At 36.0% G+C, this 17321-nt stretch overlaps 1 protein-coding gene across 2 annotated transcripts in view; it reads left to right on the forward strand.

Annotated features, from left to right (window-relative positions):
* Positions 1 to 17321, forward strand: part of CFAP47 (cilia and flagella associated protein 47) — a 566822-nt gene that overhangs the window by 466660 nt on the left and 82841 nt on the right. The gene's annotated exons all lie outside the window — the stretch shown is intronic.

The following is a 17321-nucleotide window of genomic DNA, read 5'->3' on the forward strand; positions in this document are numbered from 1 at the left end:
AATATCTAAGGCATAAGAAATAATGAAGTCGCCTAAAAATCTACAGCTTAAAAAATATTAATTTGCTTAAATAATATTTTTAAATTCCATTAATTTAATCATAACAGTTATGATAAAGATGATAAAATATGAATTATCTTAATACCAAAAAACTAACTGAAATCAGCAACTACTACTAGCATCCCAATACAAATAGGTTCCTGACTTTTTTCTGTGTACTGTAGTATTTATGTCAGCATCCTAAATCTCATTATTTCATTTGATACAGCTCCATCATGTAGGTGTTATTCTTACTGAATTGAGGTGATTACAATTCAGAAAAATTAACTTACACAAAATCAAGACAGTTGCTTAAGGGTGAAGCTGAACCTCCTTGTATCTGACTTCAAAGTCTTTGTTTTCAATTTCTTTGTAACATTAAAAAAAATGTGAACAGGGGCGCCTGGGTGGCTCAGTCGGTTAAGCGTCCGACTTCAGCTCAGGTCACGATCTCGCGGTCGGTGAGTTCGAGCCCCCGCGTCGGGCTCTGGGCTGATGGCTCAGAGCCTGGAGCCTGCTTCCGGTTCTGTGTCTCCCTCTCTCTCTGCCCCTCCCCCGTTCATGCTCTTTCTCTCTCTGTCTCAAAAATAAATAAACGTTAAAAAAGAATTAAAAAAAAAAATGTGAACAGTTCACAAAGAGTAGGTAAAGGTGGCCAAAGAATGATTGCAAATATGTTCATAGTCACTAATATTCAAATAGATGTTGATTTAAGTGACAGCCGCCTCGCCTGGGTGGCTCAGTCGGTTGAGCGTCCGACTTCAGCTCAGGTCATGATCTCACAGCTCGTGAGTTCGAGCCTCGCATCGGGCTCTGTGCTGACAGCCCAGAGCCTGGAGCCTGCTTCTGCTTCTGTGTCTCCCTCTCTCTCTGCCCCTAACCCACTCACATTCTGTCTCTGTCTCTCTCAAAAATAAATAAACATTTAAAAAAATTTAAAAATAAATAAATAAATAAATAAATAAATAAATAAATAAATGACAGCCGCCTAAGTTTTTGTTTTCCTTTTTGTCTTTATTTTTCATTGAAACCATGGTGAAATTTGAACACATACTGCTTCAAGGAATACAAATCACAACATAGTTTCTGAAAAGTAGTTTGTGTAATACATAAAGAAACTTAGAAATTAGCCCCCTTTTGACCCAGTAGTTCCAATTCTGCTGAGATCATTTAAAGAAAGAATCAAAATATTGTATTGTTTATAATACTGAAAAGTTGAAAATCACCTGAATGCCAAATAACAACTTTATTATATTTGTATTATTTATATGTCTGCGTATATTTTAAATTTACTTACCCATTAATTATATGAGACATTTTCTTTTTTTTTTAATTTCTCCCATTGATTCTACACTTTCAGTCTTCCCACATAATGAAATCAATCAAAAAATTCACCTACATATTCTTCTTTGTAATGGGGAAAGAGTTACATGTAAATAGACATCTTTTTCTTTTACTCCTTTAATTCATCCAGATTTTGCTTTTTTGCTATATAATTATAATCTAATTTGACTCCCGTCATCTAATTAGCAAGTTTCCCATCTTCTCATTCAATAATAATAATCATTCTGTAGCTATTTACTTTTGCAGGCTGTATTCAGACAAAATCTATTCTGTTACATAGATCTGTATTTTAGGTCTTATTCCAGTGCTATACATTTTAAATCCTATAGTTTTACATTTTATTATTCTATTTCTTTCTTTTCCTGATCTTTTAAATGATTTATTTCCTTTTATCACCTGTTTATCCTTATGGAAAAAACTTAGAATATTTTTTTTTGTCAAGTTTCACAGAAATCTCAGTAAACATTTGATTGCCATTACATTAAACCTATAGACAAATTTGGGGAGAACTACATCTTTACAATAATCTCCTTATCCAAGTCCATTTATTTCCTCATTTTCTAGCATAATGTTTATAAGTGTTAATAAAGTTCACTTTTGTGTATGACAAAAAACATAAAGCTTCCAGTGGCAGTACTTTTGTTTAAATAATCCAAATAATGGGTAAAAGGGGCCAAAAGGTAAAGTAAATAAATGCATAAATAAAAATAAAGTCCCAGGGAATTGCCTACTCTAAGTGTGGAGTTGGGTATGGAAATTATTGTTTCTTTTACCAAAGTCAAGAATCTTATTTCATTAGTTTACAAACTTTATATCTCTCTGTATTAATTTTGCACTGCTCATATATTTAAATGACTTTCCTTGCTAGTTTTTTTTTTTTTGAGTTCCTGTTGTTTATTCTTCAGCAAGTGATTTTTAACATATTTTCAAATTTATTTTTTTTATTTTTTTGTATATGAAACTTATTGTCAAATTGGTTTCCATACAACACCCAGTGCTCATTCCAACAGGTGCCCTCCTCAATACCCATCACCCACCCTCCCCTCCCTCCCACCCCCCATCAACCCTCAGTTCTCAGTTTTTAAGAGTCTCTTATGTTTTGGCTCCCTCCCTCTCTAACCTCTTCTTTTTTCTTCCCCTCCCCCATGGTCTTCTGTTAAGTTTCTCAGGATCCACATAAGAGTGAAAACATATGGTATCTGTCTTTCTCTGTATGACTTATTTCACCTAGTGTAACACTCCAGTTCCATCCACGTTGCATATTTTCAAATTTAAATAATAAGTAATCCAGTTAGTAATTATATATAATGTAATTTATGTCAACACAGAGCCTAACATTGTGTATTCCAATTTTAAATTTTCTACTTTGCAAAAAAGAGATTCTGAAAGTACTTTGTTAATTATAATTTATATTGTTTTTATTGTCTTCACATGGTTTTCGAATTTAATCCGGTTTTCTCCTGGATTCCTTATTGATTTCCCTAGTGTCTTCTGTGGCTTGTTTTTTTTTTTCAATAAACTATGCACATCCTGCCGGTGCAGTGGGTTGACAGTTCAAGTTGCACTCCCTGCTGCTCTATATAATAAGATCTCCAAAGGGGTTTATTTTCTCTAGAAACTTTCTCTAGAAACTTTTTTTTTTGCTCTGGTGTTCTTATGTGGCATTAGTGTTAGGAGTGTTTCTCATGATTTGGGGAACTTAAACATTAAGGGTACCACAGAAACGGGAGCTCTGTTTCTTACCCTGCTATTGGCATTTTTAGGGATTTAGGGATTCATCGGCCATTCTGTAAAAATTACCGTAGGGATAATCTCATATACCATGTAAAGCATTTATAACCTTAAAACTAAGTCTTTCCACCTCTACATGGAACATTTCCTTGGTGAATATTTGAGAACTATAAAGATCTTTTTTTTTTAAGTTTATTTATTTATTTTTGAGGGAGACAGAGACCACATGAGCAGGGGAGGGGCAGAGAGAGAGAGGGAGAGAGAGAATCCCAAGCAGGCTCTGTGCTGTCAGTACAGAGCCCTGTGTGGGGCTCAAACTCACCAAACCATGAGATCATGACCTGAGCTGAAACCAAGAGTTGGATGCTTCACGAACTGAGCCACCCAGGTGCCCCAAAGATTATCTTATTCTTGACCAATGTTCACCTAAATGTTTAGAGTGAAATACTAATTTCAAGAGATAAAATAGGTGTGATATGAAAAAAAAAAAAAAGCCTAAAGAAAAACTAAGTTCTATGCTTAAATTTGGGAAACACCAGCTTAAAAAAGTTCCCTTTATGGCAGTGTTTCCTAGGGCTTTTTTTTTCTAATGCTGTTTATATTTCCATATAGAGGAAACAACACACTTTTGGAATCTATATCTGGCTGAGAAACATGTTTGTAAATACTGCTCTCAGATGAACTGATTCTGCAGAGAGGTTCTAAATGTGAACGCTCCAGTTTGCCATATACTGTGTCAGTACATTCAATTCAATTCAGTGAAGTGTTCAACATTAAAGGGAGACCACTGACAGCTGCTAAGACTAGTGTATGTGTCTCATTGTGAGTGCTGCTGTTTCATTTTGTGGTTAGCTCTTCTATGCATCATCCCAGTCTCAACCTGACTTCAGGAACATTTTGACAAATGTTTGACAATCAGCAAAAGGACATAGATAAAAATAATTTCTGCAAACATTCTCATATTAACTTCTTTCTAGAATTTTAGTTCCCTTGTATTCATAAAATCCTTTAATACGGGCACCTGGGTAACTCAGTCTGTTAAGTATCTGACTCTGTATTTCAGAACTGGTCCTGATCTCACGGTTCATGAGATGAAGCCCCACATAGGGCTCCATGCTGAGTGTGGAGTCTGCTTGGGATTCTCTCTCCCTTTCTCTGTGCCCCTCCCCTGCTCATGCATGCATGCACACACACTCTCTCTCTCTCAAAATAAATAAACATACATTAAAAAATAAAATCTTTTAATAAAATTGAATCTCTGTATATTAAGATATTGACCAAGACTATAATTGTAGCCAGTGGCACTGTTTTTTTTTTTACATTGGAAAAAGACATTCACATCCATTTTATTCCTCTAAGGAAACTTTTTTTTTTTTTTCTGGAATTTTTCTTCCTTAGAATGAGTTCCATGCTATGGCATAGATAGCTCAGTACTTCATTTTGTTTTTAATAATTTCAGTGTCCTTTCTGTTATCATCCTCTAAAAATTAGTGACAGGAATTAGACCAGAGTGGGGAGGGGGCCATGGGGGGTTGGGGGAGGGGAGAAGGAGTCTTCTGTCAGTGAAGAATGTTAACCTGCCAGGTTTTCACTTTGCAGTTCATTCTTGTCTACACATCTAATTAGGTTGAATAACCAAGAGTGAGATAAGAGTATAGGTGAATTGTGATCTCAGAAGATATGCTGCTGCAAAGCCGATACATTTATAAGACTTGAAGTGTTCTTTTTCTCTTTCACTTAGGAAGTAATCAAATGTCACTGAAGCAAAGTCAAGATTAAGCCCTTGAGAAAGAAATATCTTAGCTGTAACATTTTCCTGGGCCCTCTGACTGTGACATTTAAAAAAACAAGGCTGGGTTGTGTGTGTTGGGGGATTACTCTTATTCTGTATCACGCTATAGCTCTAGAGAATAAGGTACTACTTTACAAATATATGTGTATATAAAATTAGACCTAGGACTCTAGGAAGAGATCCAAGATACACGGACTGGCATTAGACTTGTAGTCCGAGAATCTGTTGTATTCTGGTTTTGACTGTAACCTGAAAAAGTTGTATTAGCTTAAGCTAGTTTCTGTATTCTCTAGAACCTATTCTGGACATCATAAAAAATGAAAATCAGTTTTACCAAATAGGATATTTTTTGAAGAACACATACAATGGTGTACATGAAGATATTTGTAACCACTAAAATTAGGTACAAGTATTGGTTATTAGTATTATTTGTATAGGAGAAAATAGGTAAACACAAAGATGGATTCCAGGTTTTCTTCAGGTGTATAAGAAATAAGAAAAATAAATAAATAAATAAATAAATAAATAAATAAATAAATAAATAAGACTAGCATAATGCTGGTACATGCCAGGAAATATATTTCTGAAAATGAATAAAGAAATAGTTTTTTTTCTTCTGAAATCCATTTGTTTTCTAGGTGAAATAGTTGTTAACAAATGATTTTAATTTTCATCAATTACTCATTAATGAAAGAGTTTTGTTACCCTAGGTGAATACTAGTTTTCTAGAAAAGAATTTCTTATGGAACAGTAGTTATCTATTTCCCTATTTATATCTATATTTTTTAAATTATTGAACTTTGTTCTTCCTTTTGATACCCCTAATCCTTTATGTATTCCACTCTTATTCAACATTTTCATTAAATAATATCACCAAGGGCACCTGGGTGGCTCAGTCAGTTAAGTGTCCAACTTCAGCTCAAGTCATGATCTCGGGTTCTTGAGTTCGAGCCTCGCGTTGAGCTCTGTGCTGACAGCTCAGAGGCTGGAGCCTGCTTCGGATTCTGTGTCTCCCTCTCTCTCTGCCCCTCCCTGGCTCATGCTCTGCCCCCCCCCCAAAGATCAATAAACATTAAAAAAAAATCACCAAATTTCAGTTATTTATATACCACTTTCACAAATTCTGACATACCATTGTATCACCTACATAATAATTTACTTAATAATATTTTAATGGAAAACAGAGTCACTTGCCATGACCAATAGCAATGTACTCTTTGCAAGGAACTATTTCAAACACTCTACAGGGAAGTCTGGGTGACTCAGTCAGTTAAGCGTCTGACTTCAGCTTAGGTAATGATTCTCACAGTTTGAGCCCTGCATCAGGCTCTCTTCCGTCAGTGTGGAGCCCGCTTCAGATCCTCTGCCCCCTCTCTCTCTCCCCTCCGCCGCTTGCGCTCATGCCCTTTCTCTCTTAACCTCAAGAATAAATAAACATTAAAAAAAAAAAACCTTTGCAAATATTAATGGATTTAGTCCTCACAATAACCCTTTGAGATAGATTGTATTGATACCCCTATGTTAGATATGTATACTGAGACATGTAGGAGTTATGTCCAAGATCACACCCACAATATATACTGGAGCCCAGGTTTGAATATAGGGCTGGGGCTCTACCCAACTGCACAATACTGTTATAAATAGAAGACAGCTTTAAAATGTCTATCGGTAAATAATGTAATAAAAATTTTAAATATCTGCCCAAGTTTCACTCAGAATTATCTGAAGGATAATTGTTGCAAAATACTTTTCCTGGGAAGGAGAATCTGAGAAGGAGGTTAAGATTCAGGAAGTTCATTAGGGAATGCTCTCAGGATCAATGCCACTAGGGAAGAAGAGAATGAAGCAAGACTGAACAGAGGGAGAAGGCAGGGACAAAGGTGTCAGCTCACACATGGCAAGCACCGAAAGGCTGGCTCTTCAGAGTTGCCCCAGGTGGAGATGATAAGGCTGGAATTTTATACCTCCATCTCCTTGACCACCCCACCTGTCCCCTGCCCCAGCCCACTGCCTCCATTAATCTATCATTAAATGCAATCGGCCCCAGGAAAGCAGTTCCACCTGGGTCAGTATGTATGTGAGTCTATTGTTAGATTTTCTATTTGGTTCCAGTTGTCTACTCATCTATCCTTGTGCCAGTACCGTACTACCTTAACTACCGTAACTATATGGCAAGTCTTGATATGTGGTAACATAAGCTCTTCCAATTTTTCCTGTTTTTCAAGAGTTTTGTTTTTACTCTAAATCCTTTGTGATTTTATCAGACTCTTAGAATCAGCTAGGTAATTTCCAAACACACACAGATACACAGATACATACACACATACATACCCCTGCTAGATTTTGTATTTGAATTGTATTGAAATTGTGCACTGATTTGGGGGTAACTGACATCTTAGAAATATTGATAGAAATATTGAGTGATTGAGTCTTTTAAATCTAGTCATTTGGCTTTTCCCTCCATCTATTTATCCAAAGGGCTGTCTATTTCTTCAAGATTTATTTATTTATTTATTTATGAAATTTATTGTCAAATTGGTTTCCATACAACACCCAGTGCTCATCCCAACAGGTGCCCTCCTCAATACCCATCACCCACCCTCCCCTCCCTCCCACCCCCATAAACCTTCAGTTTGTTCTCAGTTTTTAAGAGTCTCTTATGCTTTGGCTCTCTCCCACTCTAACCTCTTTTTTTTTTCCTTCCCCTCCCCCATGGGTTTCTGTTAAGTTTCTCAGGATCCACATAAGAGTGAAACCATATGGTATCTGTCTTTCTCTGTATGGCTTATTTCACTTAGCATCACACTCTCCAATTCCATCCACGTTGCTACAAAAGGCCATATTTCATTCTTTCTCATTGCCACGTAGTATTCCATTGTGTATATAAACCACAATTTCTTTATCCATTCATCAGTTGATGGACATTTAGGCTCTTTCCATAATTTGGCTATTGTTGAGAGTGCTGCTATAAACATTGGGGTACAAGTGCCCCTATGCATCAGTAGTCCTGTATCCCTTGGATAAATTCCTAGCAGTGCTATTGCTGGGTCATAGGGTAGGTCTATTTTTAATTTTTGGAGGAACCTCCACACTGTTTTCCAGAGTGGCTGCCCCAGTTTGCATTCCCACCTCTTCAAGATTTATTTAGGGCCATTTTGTCTGTGCTGATTTGATATGTCAGCATTATCATAGACTACACTGCCATGTGTATTTGGTTTCTTTCTGAGTTATCACTACAGTTCCACTGATCTGTCTTTGAGAGCTGAAACTACACTATTTTAATTAGAGAGGCTTATAATGTCTTTTAATATGTGTTGAAGATAGCTCTCTGACATTACTTTTCCTTTTCAGAGTTTTACTGGCTATTCTTTCTTGTTTATGTATACATACGACCTTTATAATAAACTCAATTACCTCCAGAGAAAACCTGAAACAATATTTATTGGAATTATTTTAAATTTATCATTTAAATTTTAACTTTATACCTGTAAGAAAAATGACATTTCTGTGATACTGAATCTTTGGTTCAATGTCCATTTTATGTATTTTCACTAGTTCGTCAACTTTTTGTTTTCAGAAATGTTTAACCTGTATTTTTTTATGTATTTTCAAATATATTTTTTATATATTTTGCATGTTTCTAATGGACAAATCGTGCTCAAAATAATTATATATTAATTATATTATATATTATATTAGTATATAAATTATATTAATTATAATATAACCATTATAGTAATAATTATATTACTGATAGATAATATATCTCATTTTTGTGATATTAGAGGAACAGTAAATACACAGTTTTTTGTCAAATAATGTAAGCTACTTTTGTGATTATTTATACTTAGTATTTTATTACCAATTTTAAATGCAACAAGTAACTATTTTCTCTTATTGCTTCCTAGAACACATAAAGGCTTTACTGAAAACAATAAGAGTATTCTTTGCTCAAGAATAGAAAATCTTTAATCATTTTCATGAGAAAGATTAATATAATTAAAAATATTATATAATGACTATTATATCACTTTAGTACTCTTGGTGTTCTCTGATGCAGTAATAAAAAGATTAGCATACTCTTCAAAACATTCTACACAATGTTAATAATCTCTGTAAGGACTAATTAAATTTTATCTTTAATTTAAAGAAAAGATTTAGAGCCCCACTTTAGTTTGTTGTCATCAGAGTAATCACAACATTAGGAAAGCCTCTTTCTGGTTACACAAATATTCCTGGCCGATAAATGCATATGGATGATCCCTTTAACCATATTGCTCTATTCTACTTAAATTTCTTTTTTTCTTTAAAACATCAGCGGGCCTTTTTTTATCACATAATTTTCTACATATAAATAAAACAAACCAGATATAATTTTAGTTAGTGTCATTTTCATGTAATTTAAAATTTTTTCAGTGTTCTATTTTAGCTTTATTTAAATATGGATATATGGGGAGACAGATAAATATTAGTTAACATCCCTTTGTTCTTTGACAATTAATGCCTCTGTTGTCAACATGAAGCCATTCAGGCTTTTTATAAGTTATATTTGCATAACTTTTGCTCATTTTAAATGATACTAGGTGAGTTTTTCTTATTAATTTTTTTTTTTTAATTTGAGAGAGAGAGAGAGAGAGACAGGGAGAGAGAGCGTGAGCAGGGGAGAAGGGCAGAGAGAGAGAGAAAAAGAGAATTCAAAGCAGCCTCCCCCCTCAGAACCAAGCCCGAGTCAGGGCTCGATCGCATGACCCTGGGATCATGACCTGAGCCGATATTAAGAGTGGGACGCTCAACTGACTGAGCCTTCGAGGTGCCCCAATATTAGGTTGTTTTTACCTCTGTCATTAATTTGTAAAACTTTTTAATATTATCCATTAAAATTCATTTTTGGTGTCTCCATGAGAGATATTTCTTTTTTTTCTTTTAAAGTTTATCTATTTATTTATTGAATACTCTCTATACCCAAGTGGGATTCAAACTCACAACCCTGAGATCAAGAGTTATGTGCTCTTGAGGTGCCTCGGTGGCTCAGTCAGTTGAGCATCTGCCTTCACCTCAGGTCATGATCTCACAGTTTGTGGGTTCAAGCCCTGCGTTGGGCTCTATGCTGATAGCTTGGAGCCTGGAGCCTGCTTTGGAATCTGTGTCTCCCTCTCTCTCTGCCCCTCCCCCGCTTGTGCTGTCTGTCTAAGATGAATAAATGTTAAAAAAATAAAAAATAAAAAAAGTAAAAAGTCACGTGCTCTTCAGTCTGAGCCAACCAGGCACCCCTCCCTGAAAGATATTTCTTCTAATCTATTATTTGTTTATTGTGTTTAATTATAGTTTTTCCCATATTTTTTTCTGCTATTTTATGGTTAAATTGTCCTGTCTTTATATCCTCTGGGTCACCTGTTTTGGTTAGAAAGATTTTATTCTCAGGGTGCCTGGGTGCTCGGTTAAGCATCTGACTTCAGCTCAGATCATGATCTCACAGTTCGTGAATTCGAGTCCTGTGTCAGGCCCTGTGCTGACAACTCAGAGCCTGGAGCCTGTTTTGGATTCTGTGTCTCCCTCTCTCTTTGCCCCTCCCCAACTTATGCTCTGTCTTTCTCTCTCAAAAATAAATAAAATTAAAAAAATTAAAAAAACATTTATGATAACAACAAATCCCTGCAATTCCTAGGCAAAAATCTAACAAAATATGTACAGTACCTATATACCAAATAGTAGAAAGCACTGATGAAATAAATCCAATAAACCTTAGTAAATAGAGTTGCATCATGCCATTGACTAAAAATCTAATTTTGTTAAAATGTCAGTGCTCTCCAATTTGATATATAGATCCAGTGCCTTTCCAATCTATTTTTCATGAGACTATTTTTGTAGATATTGATAAGCTGATTCTAAAATATATATGAAAAGACAAAGGAATCAGAATTTCCAAAAAGATGAGGAAGAATGAAATTGGAAGATTTACATTGAAGATTTTAAGATGTACAGGCATACCTTGGAGACATTGCAGATTTGGATCCAGATCCCTGCAATAAAGCAAATATGGCAGTAAATGAGTCAAATGAATTTTTTGGTTTCCTAGTGCATATAGAAGTTACGGTTACACTATAGTGTAGTCTCCTAAGTTACAATAACATTATGTCTGAAAAGCAGTGTGCATAGCTTAATTAAAAATTAATTTATTACTATAGACTCTTTTTTTAAATGTTTACTTTTGAGAGAGAGGCACGCACTAGGTGTTGTATGTAAGTGATGAATCACTAGATTCTACTCCTGAAACTAATATTACACTATATGTTAACTAACTGGAATTTAAATAAAATCTTGAGAAGACAAAAAAAGATTTATTACTAAAAAATGTTAGCCATCATTGGAACCTTCGGTGAGTCATAATCACTGATCAAAGATCACTTTAACAGATGTAAAAATACTTAAAAGGTTTAAAATGTGTGATTACCAAAATGTGACACAAAATAAGCAATGTTGTTGGAAAAATGGCACTGATAGACTTGCCTGATGCAGGGTTGCCCAAACCTTCAATTTGTAAAAAAAAAAAGAAAGAAAGAAAAGCAGGGCATTATCTGAGAAGCTCAATAAAGTGAAGCACAATAAAACGAGGTATGCCTGTACCTAAAAATCTACATTATTTTATATTGACTAAACAGACATCTAGACAATTTGTACTGACTAAAGATGGACATAAAGATCAAATGAACAGGAAAGAAAACCCAGGTTTAGACCCATACACACATAGTTAACTGAATGTTTGGGGTCTGAAGAAATACTAAACACCTGATTGATACAAGCATGGTCCACTGATAGGTGATCAGATTAGATGGTGAAAGTTCAAAGAGAAGGAATATTTGCATCATCTCAAAGTATTTCCACTAGATGTGTATTAAATACTAAAATACTAACTTACATTGGAGAACTTGGCAGATACCATCTTAACGAAATAAAGATTAACATGACCAATAATAAAATATATCAATATCATATATCCCCTGATAATCGGACACAGAGAAGAAGAAATAATCTCTCTGGTATTATTCCCCCCAAAATATACCCTCAATCTTATAAGAAAACATCAGAAATTCAAACTGAGGGGCATTCTATAAAATAAATTAACAGTGCACTTTTTTTTTTTAATGTTTATTTATTCTGAAAAAGAGAAAGAGAAAGAAAGAGAGAGGGCATAAGCAGGGGGAAGGGGAGAGAGGAGAGAGAGAATACCACACTGACAGCGTGGAGCTCAATCCCATGAACAGAACCGTGAGATCATGACCTGATCCGAAATCAAGAGTCGTATGCTTAACTGACCAAGCCACCGAAGTGCCCCACCAGTACACTTTAAAAGTATTAAGATCATAAAAGACAAGGAATGGCTGAGTCACAGATTGAAGGATACTCAAGGGACATGCCATCTAAATGCAATGCAGAATTTTGGCTTGGGTCCTGTGATATAAAATAACATTAGTGGAATACCCAATGATATCTGGATAAAGTATATAGTTAGTTAATCGTGTTGTACCAATGTTACTTTCTTAGTTTTGATAATTCTATATTTTCACATAAAAGATTATTTTTAAAGTCAGTTAAAAAATATCATCTCTGGAATTATTCCAAACACTAACTATCTTTTTATTTTATTACTCAAAATCTATAGCATGTTTTATAATTTCTGTAAGACTATGTGAGTCTAAAAAAAATAAAATAAAATAAAAAAACGATGTGAGTCTTTCCTTATGTCAGGTAAATTTGGGATGGTAATGTGATGATAAATTGAGTTTTGGTTGCTAATTTACAAAAAATAGAACAAGGGGTGCCTGGTTGGCTCAGTCAGTTAAGCACCCAACTTCGGCTCAAGTTATGACCTCACGGTTCATGGGTTTTGAGCCCCACGTTGGACTCTGTGCTGACAGTTCAGAGCCTGGAACCTGCTTTGGATTCTGTGTCTCCCTCTCTGTCTGTCCCTCCCCCGCTCATGCTCTGCCTCTCAAAAATAAATAAACATTAAAAAAAAAAAGGTAGAACAAGGAGGATTCCAATGCAAGCTGGTTAGTTTATGTTAATTCCTAAAAAATTATTGCTATGTCATCAAAATCAGGTAGAATGCTTATAATGAAAACAAACACGAATAGTAATAGTAGCATGGATTGATTATGAGCAAACTCTAACACTTTAACCTAGTTTTACAGATCTTCCTTGACTTAGGATGGGGTTATATCCCAATAGAGCCATTGTAAGTTGAAAATAACATTAAGTTGAAACTGCACTTAACACCTCTAGCCTACCAAACATCAAAGCGTAGCCTAGTCGACATTAAACCTTTAAACCAGAACATTTCCCTTAGCCTGCAGTTGGGCAAAATCACGTAAGACAAAAGGTATGGAATATCTCAAGTAATTTGTTGAATACCAATGTGAAAGTGACAAACATAAAGCGTACCATTTGTTCACCCTCGTGATTAGGTGGTTGACTGGGAGCTGTGGCTCACTGCCACTCAATACCCAGCATCATGAGAGTGTCGTACAGCATATCACTAGCCCAGGAAAATATAAAAATTCAAAATTCAAAGTACAATTTCTACTGAATGTGTACTGCTTTTGCACTTACAAGGGACGGTCTCTATTTTGCTAAACTCTCAAATCTTAGGAAATATGTAATACTTAGGTTCTTCATTTTCTACAAGGCATTAGACAGATTCCATTATGAGATCCTTGTGATACAAGTAAATGCATTCCAGTATACTGAACATTTGTATCCAAAACTCCTGATAAATGGTCATTTACTCTGTCATGATAGTCACTCCCTTTCCTTATGCTTTCAGCTCCCGTGTTTGTCTTCCTTCTTCTATTCACTAGGCAAACCCACAACCATGGTGAATTTAGTCAATGATTGCTGCATTAATACTGTATAACAAACAACCTCATAATCTCAATGTTTTCTAACCATAAACACTCATTTTTCTTGCTCGTGAATCTGCTGATTAGCTGAGTAGCTCTTCTTTAGATTTTCTATCAGTTTCCGGGCTGCTCTATATGTTTACTCATTGTGGGATGTACCTAGAACATTGTCTCATTGTGGCTGGAAGAAGCACATGAGGAGAAGTTCTAGGGTCCCAACTTGTATGCTGTCACCTACCCTGACATTCCATTGGTCAAATCAAGTCACACTTAGTATCATTGGAGATAGGAAATATATTCTGTCTGCCTTAACATTGGAAATATTGAAGTCTAATCACAATCAAACCCTGGCCATGAGCATATAATGATAATAAAGGGGAAGAGTGAAGTATCAGGAAAAGTGGTCCAGTCTCCTACAGTAGCCACCGACCAACTCTGTCTTTTCTTTACTCGCACGCACACAGGTAACTGAATATGGGTGGGAGACCAAGAAAAAGAAACAAAACAAAACAAACCTCTGAGTTTATTTTCATTATTAGGGCCGAATGATTTGTGTTCCTGTCACAAGCCAGGATAATATTGACACCTTGATCTGATGGCCCCTGCAGCCACCAACCCACTTCTCTCTTTTTCTTTAAAGAAAAATTCCTAGGAAAAGTTTTCTGTCCTTACTGTCTCTGCTTCCTTTTTTTTTTTTTTTAAGTTTATTTATTATTTGGAGAGACAGCATACGTGCACATGGGGGACGGGCAGAGAGGCAGAAAGACAGAATCCCAAGCAGGCTCTGTACTGTCAGCGCAGAGCCCAGTGCAGGGCTAGAACTCACAAACCATGAGATCATGACCTGGGCCGAAATCAAGAGTCATATGCTTAACTGACTGTGCTACCTAGGTTCCCATCTCTGCTTCTTTATCTCTATTATCAATTCTCTTATTCACTTCAGTGAGAACCTAATCTTAACAACTCAACTAAAATTGCTTTTGTCAAGGAAATCATGACCTTCATGTCCCAGAATCTACAGGTCAATGCTATGTTCTTATCTTACTTTATCTGCCAGTAGCATTTGATATAGTTGACTCTTCTCTCCTTGAAATGTTGTATTAACTTGACGTTTGGTTTTCCTCCTCCATCATTGTTTAGCCCTTGTGAGTCATCTTTTCTGTCTTTTATCTGCTATGAGAACTCTAGGTGTTAGCTTGATTTAAGGCTCAGTCTTATCTCTTTCCCAGTTATACTATCTTCCTGGCCATTTTTATAGGCTTGTGGATCCTATCTATTCATTGTAAACTCCTAACTTATATCTCCAACTCCAGAATTTCTCTTGAGTTTCAACTACTTATTTTTTTCTTCACATGGATATCTAGTAGGTATCTCTTACTAAATAGTACTCTTGATATACCTGTCCCCTCACAAGCTAATTTCTTACTCAAAGATTTCTCCATCTGAGTTAATGGCACCATTATTTATCTAGTTCATCTTGCCAAACACCTAAGAGTCATACTTGATTCCTTTTTTTTTCCTCGCTGCAAAATCCCAGACTATCAGTGAATGGTGATCACAAAGCCATAAATGTGTATCTCATTTCTGACTCCTTTTTTCTACCTCCACCACTTTTACCTTCATCTATATCACCCGAACTACTACAATTGCCTCTTTTATTTGTCTTGCACCCTATACTCTGACATCCTCACAGAGGAGAGTGGTCTGTTGTAAAACATAAATTATGTCCTGTCATTATGTTGTTTTAAACCTCCCTGTGTCATCCAGGGCCACTTAGGTTTAGGTTTTGGGGCACCTGGGTGGCTCAGTCAGTTAAGTGTCTGAATTCAGCTGAGGTCATGATCTCGCAGTTAGGGTTCGAGCCCCACATTGGGCTGTGTGCTGACAGCTCAGAACATGGAGCCTGTTTCAAATTCTGTGTCTTCCTCTCTCTCTGCCCCTCCCCCACTCATGCTCTGTCTGTGTCTCTCTCAAAACTAAACATTGAAAAAAAAATTTAATAAAAAGATTTAAGAAAATAAAAACCTTTAGGTTTTAAACCTCCCAAACTTTGGGAGGCGAGGTCAGAGAGGCCCCCCATTATCTGGTCCATGCTTTTTTTTTTCCCTGACCATACCTCCTCTAATCCCTCCCACACTTCACTTAGCTGCTACAACATTCTGAACTGATTTCTATTTAAGAGTTTAAATTGCTCACCCTTCTGCTTGGAACACTCTTACCACACCTTCTTGATTACCCACCTCTAAATCCCTTAAATGCCTCCATTCAGTGTCTCTCTTTAGAGAAGTTTCCCTGAAAACAGCCTTCACTAATTCTCTTCCTAAACAATTAATTTAAAACCTATTGTGTAGTTATCTACTTATTTATTCCTCTTCTTTCCCCCACTTTATATTAAGTTCCACCCCACAAATGATATTTTCTCTCACTCCCTACAGTATTCCCAGCAACTAAAACAGTGCCTTGTTCAACTCATTCATATACTAATATTTATTGAGAGCTACTATCTCCTAAGATCCTGTTCTAAATTCTGTTGATATAGCAGGGAGCTAAAAAGACAAAAATCTCTGCCCTACTGGGATTTACATGCTAGTAGGAAATGCCTGGTGTGGGGTTCGAACTCACAAACCATGAGATCATGACCTGAGCCGAAGTCAGATACTCAACCAACTGAGCCACCCAGGTGCCCCTGGAGGTGCAGTTTTGACAAGGGTCATGAATGAATTGGCCTGCAGAGATGGCTATAATAAATGGCTGATAGAGTCTCATCTGAGTCTATACCGTCTATGTCTTGTGTAAAACCATAGAATACTTAGCAAATTTATGTATCACAAAAAGCAGGAAGAGAAAGCCAATATGCTAGAATGCTAAATGGATATTTAATCCCACTATTCCATAATGTTTGGCTGAAGTTTTCAAGACAAAGTATTAAGGAAATAATAGAATGTCTGCCATGTGAGTGCAAAGCATCAGTAGCATAAATTGAATAGGGTTGTGTGCAGCTTGGGAGCACATTTTTGGTTTTGTCTTAATTCTTTTTTTTTTTTTTGATGTTTATTAATTTATTTTGACGGGGGGAGGGGCAGAGAGAGAGGGAGACAGAGAATTCAAAGCAGGCTCTGTGCTGCCACTGCAGAGCCCAATGCAGGGCTTGAACTCACGAATGGTGAGATCAAACCTGAACCGAAGTCAGACACTTAACCAACTGAGCCAGCCAGGCACCCCTTGTCTTACTCAATTCTTGATAACATATTTTGTAGTAAGATTATCTCAAATTTAAAGTAAGTTTGAGCAAAATCGCTTTTCACAGGTGTTAGAAATAGGTAATTGTTCCAAATTGCTTTGCACAGATTAGATCATACCTGGATAATTTGGGTCGGTTAAACAGGCCAAATATTAAGATACTGTAAAATAAAATGCTCCTTTGCATGGATATTGAGTGATGAAGGGTCTTTTGTCATATCTTAGGAAATGGCTAATAAATACCTGGTAAATGGCTAGACAACTCTACTTATAAC

Source organism: Felis catus, chromosome X, assembly GCF_018350175.1.
Source record: "Felis catus isolate Fca126 chromosome X, F.catus_Fca126_mat1.0, whole genome shotgun sequence".
NCBI classification, from domain to species: domain Eukaryota; kingdom Metazoa; phylum Chordata; class Mammalia; order Carnivora; family Felidae; genus Felis; species Felis catus.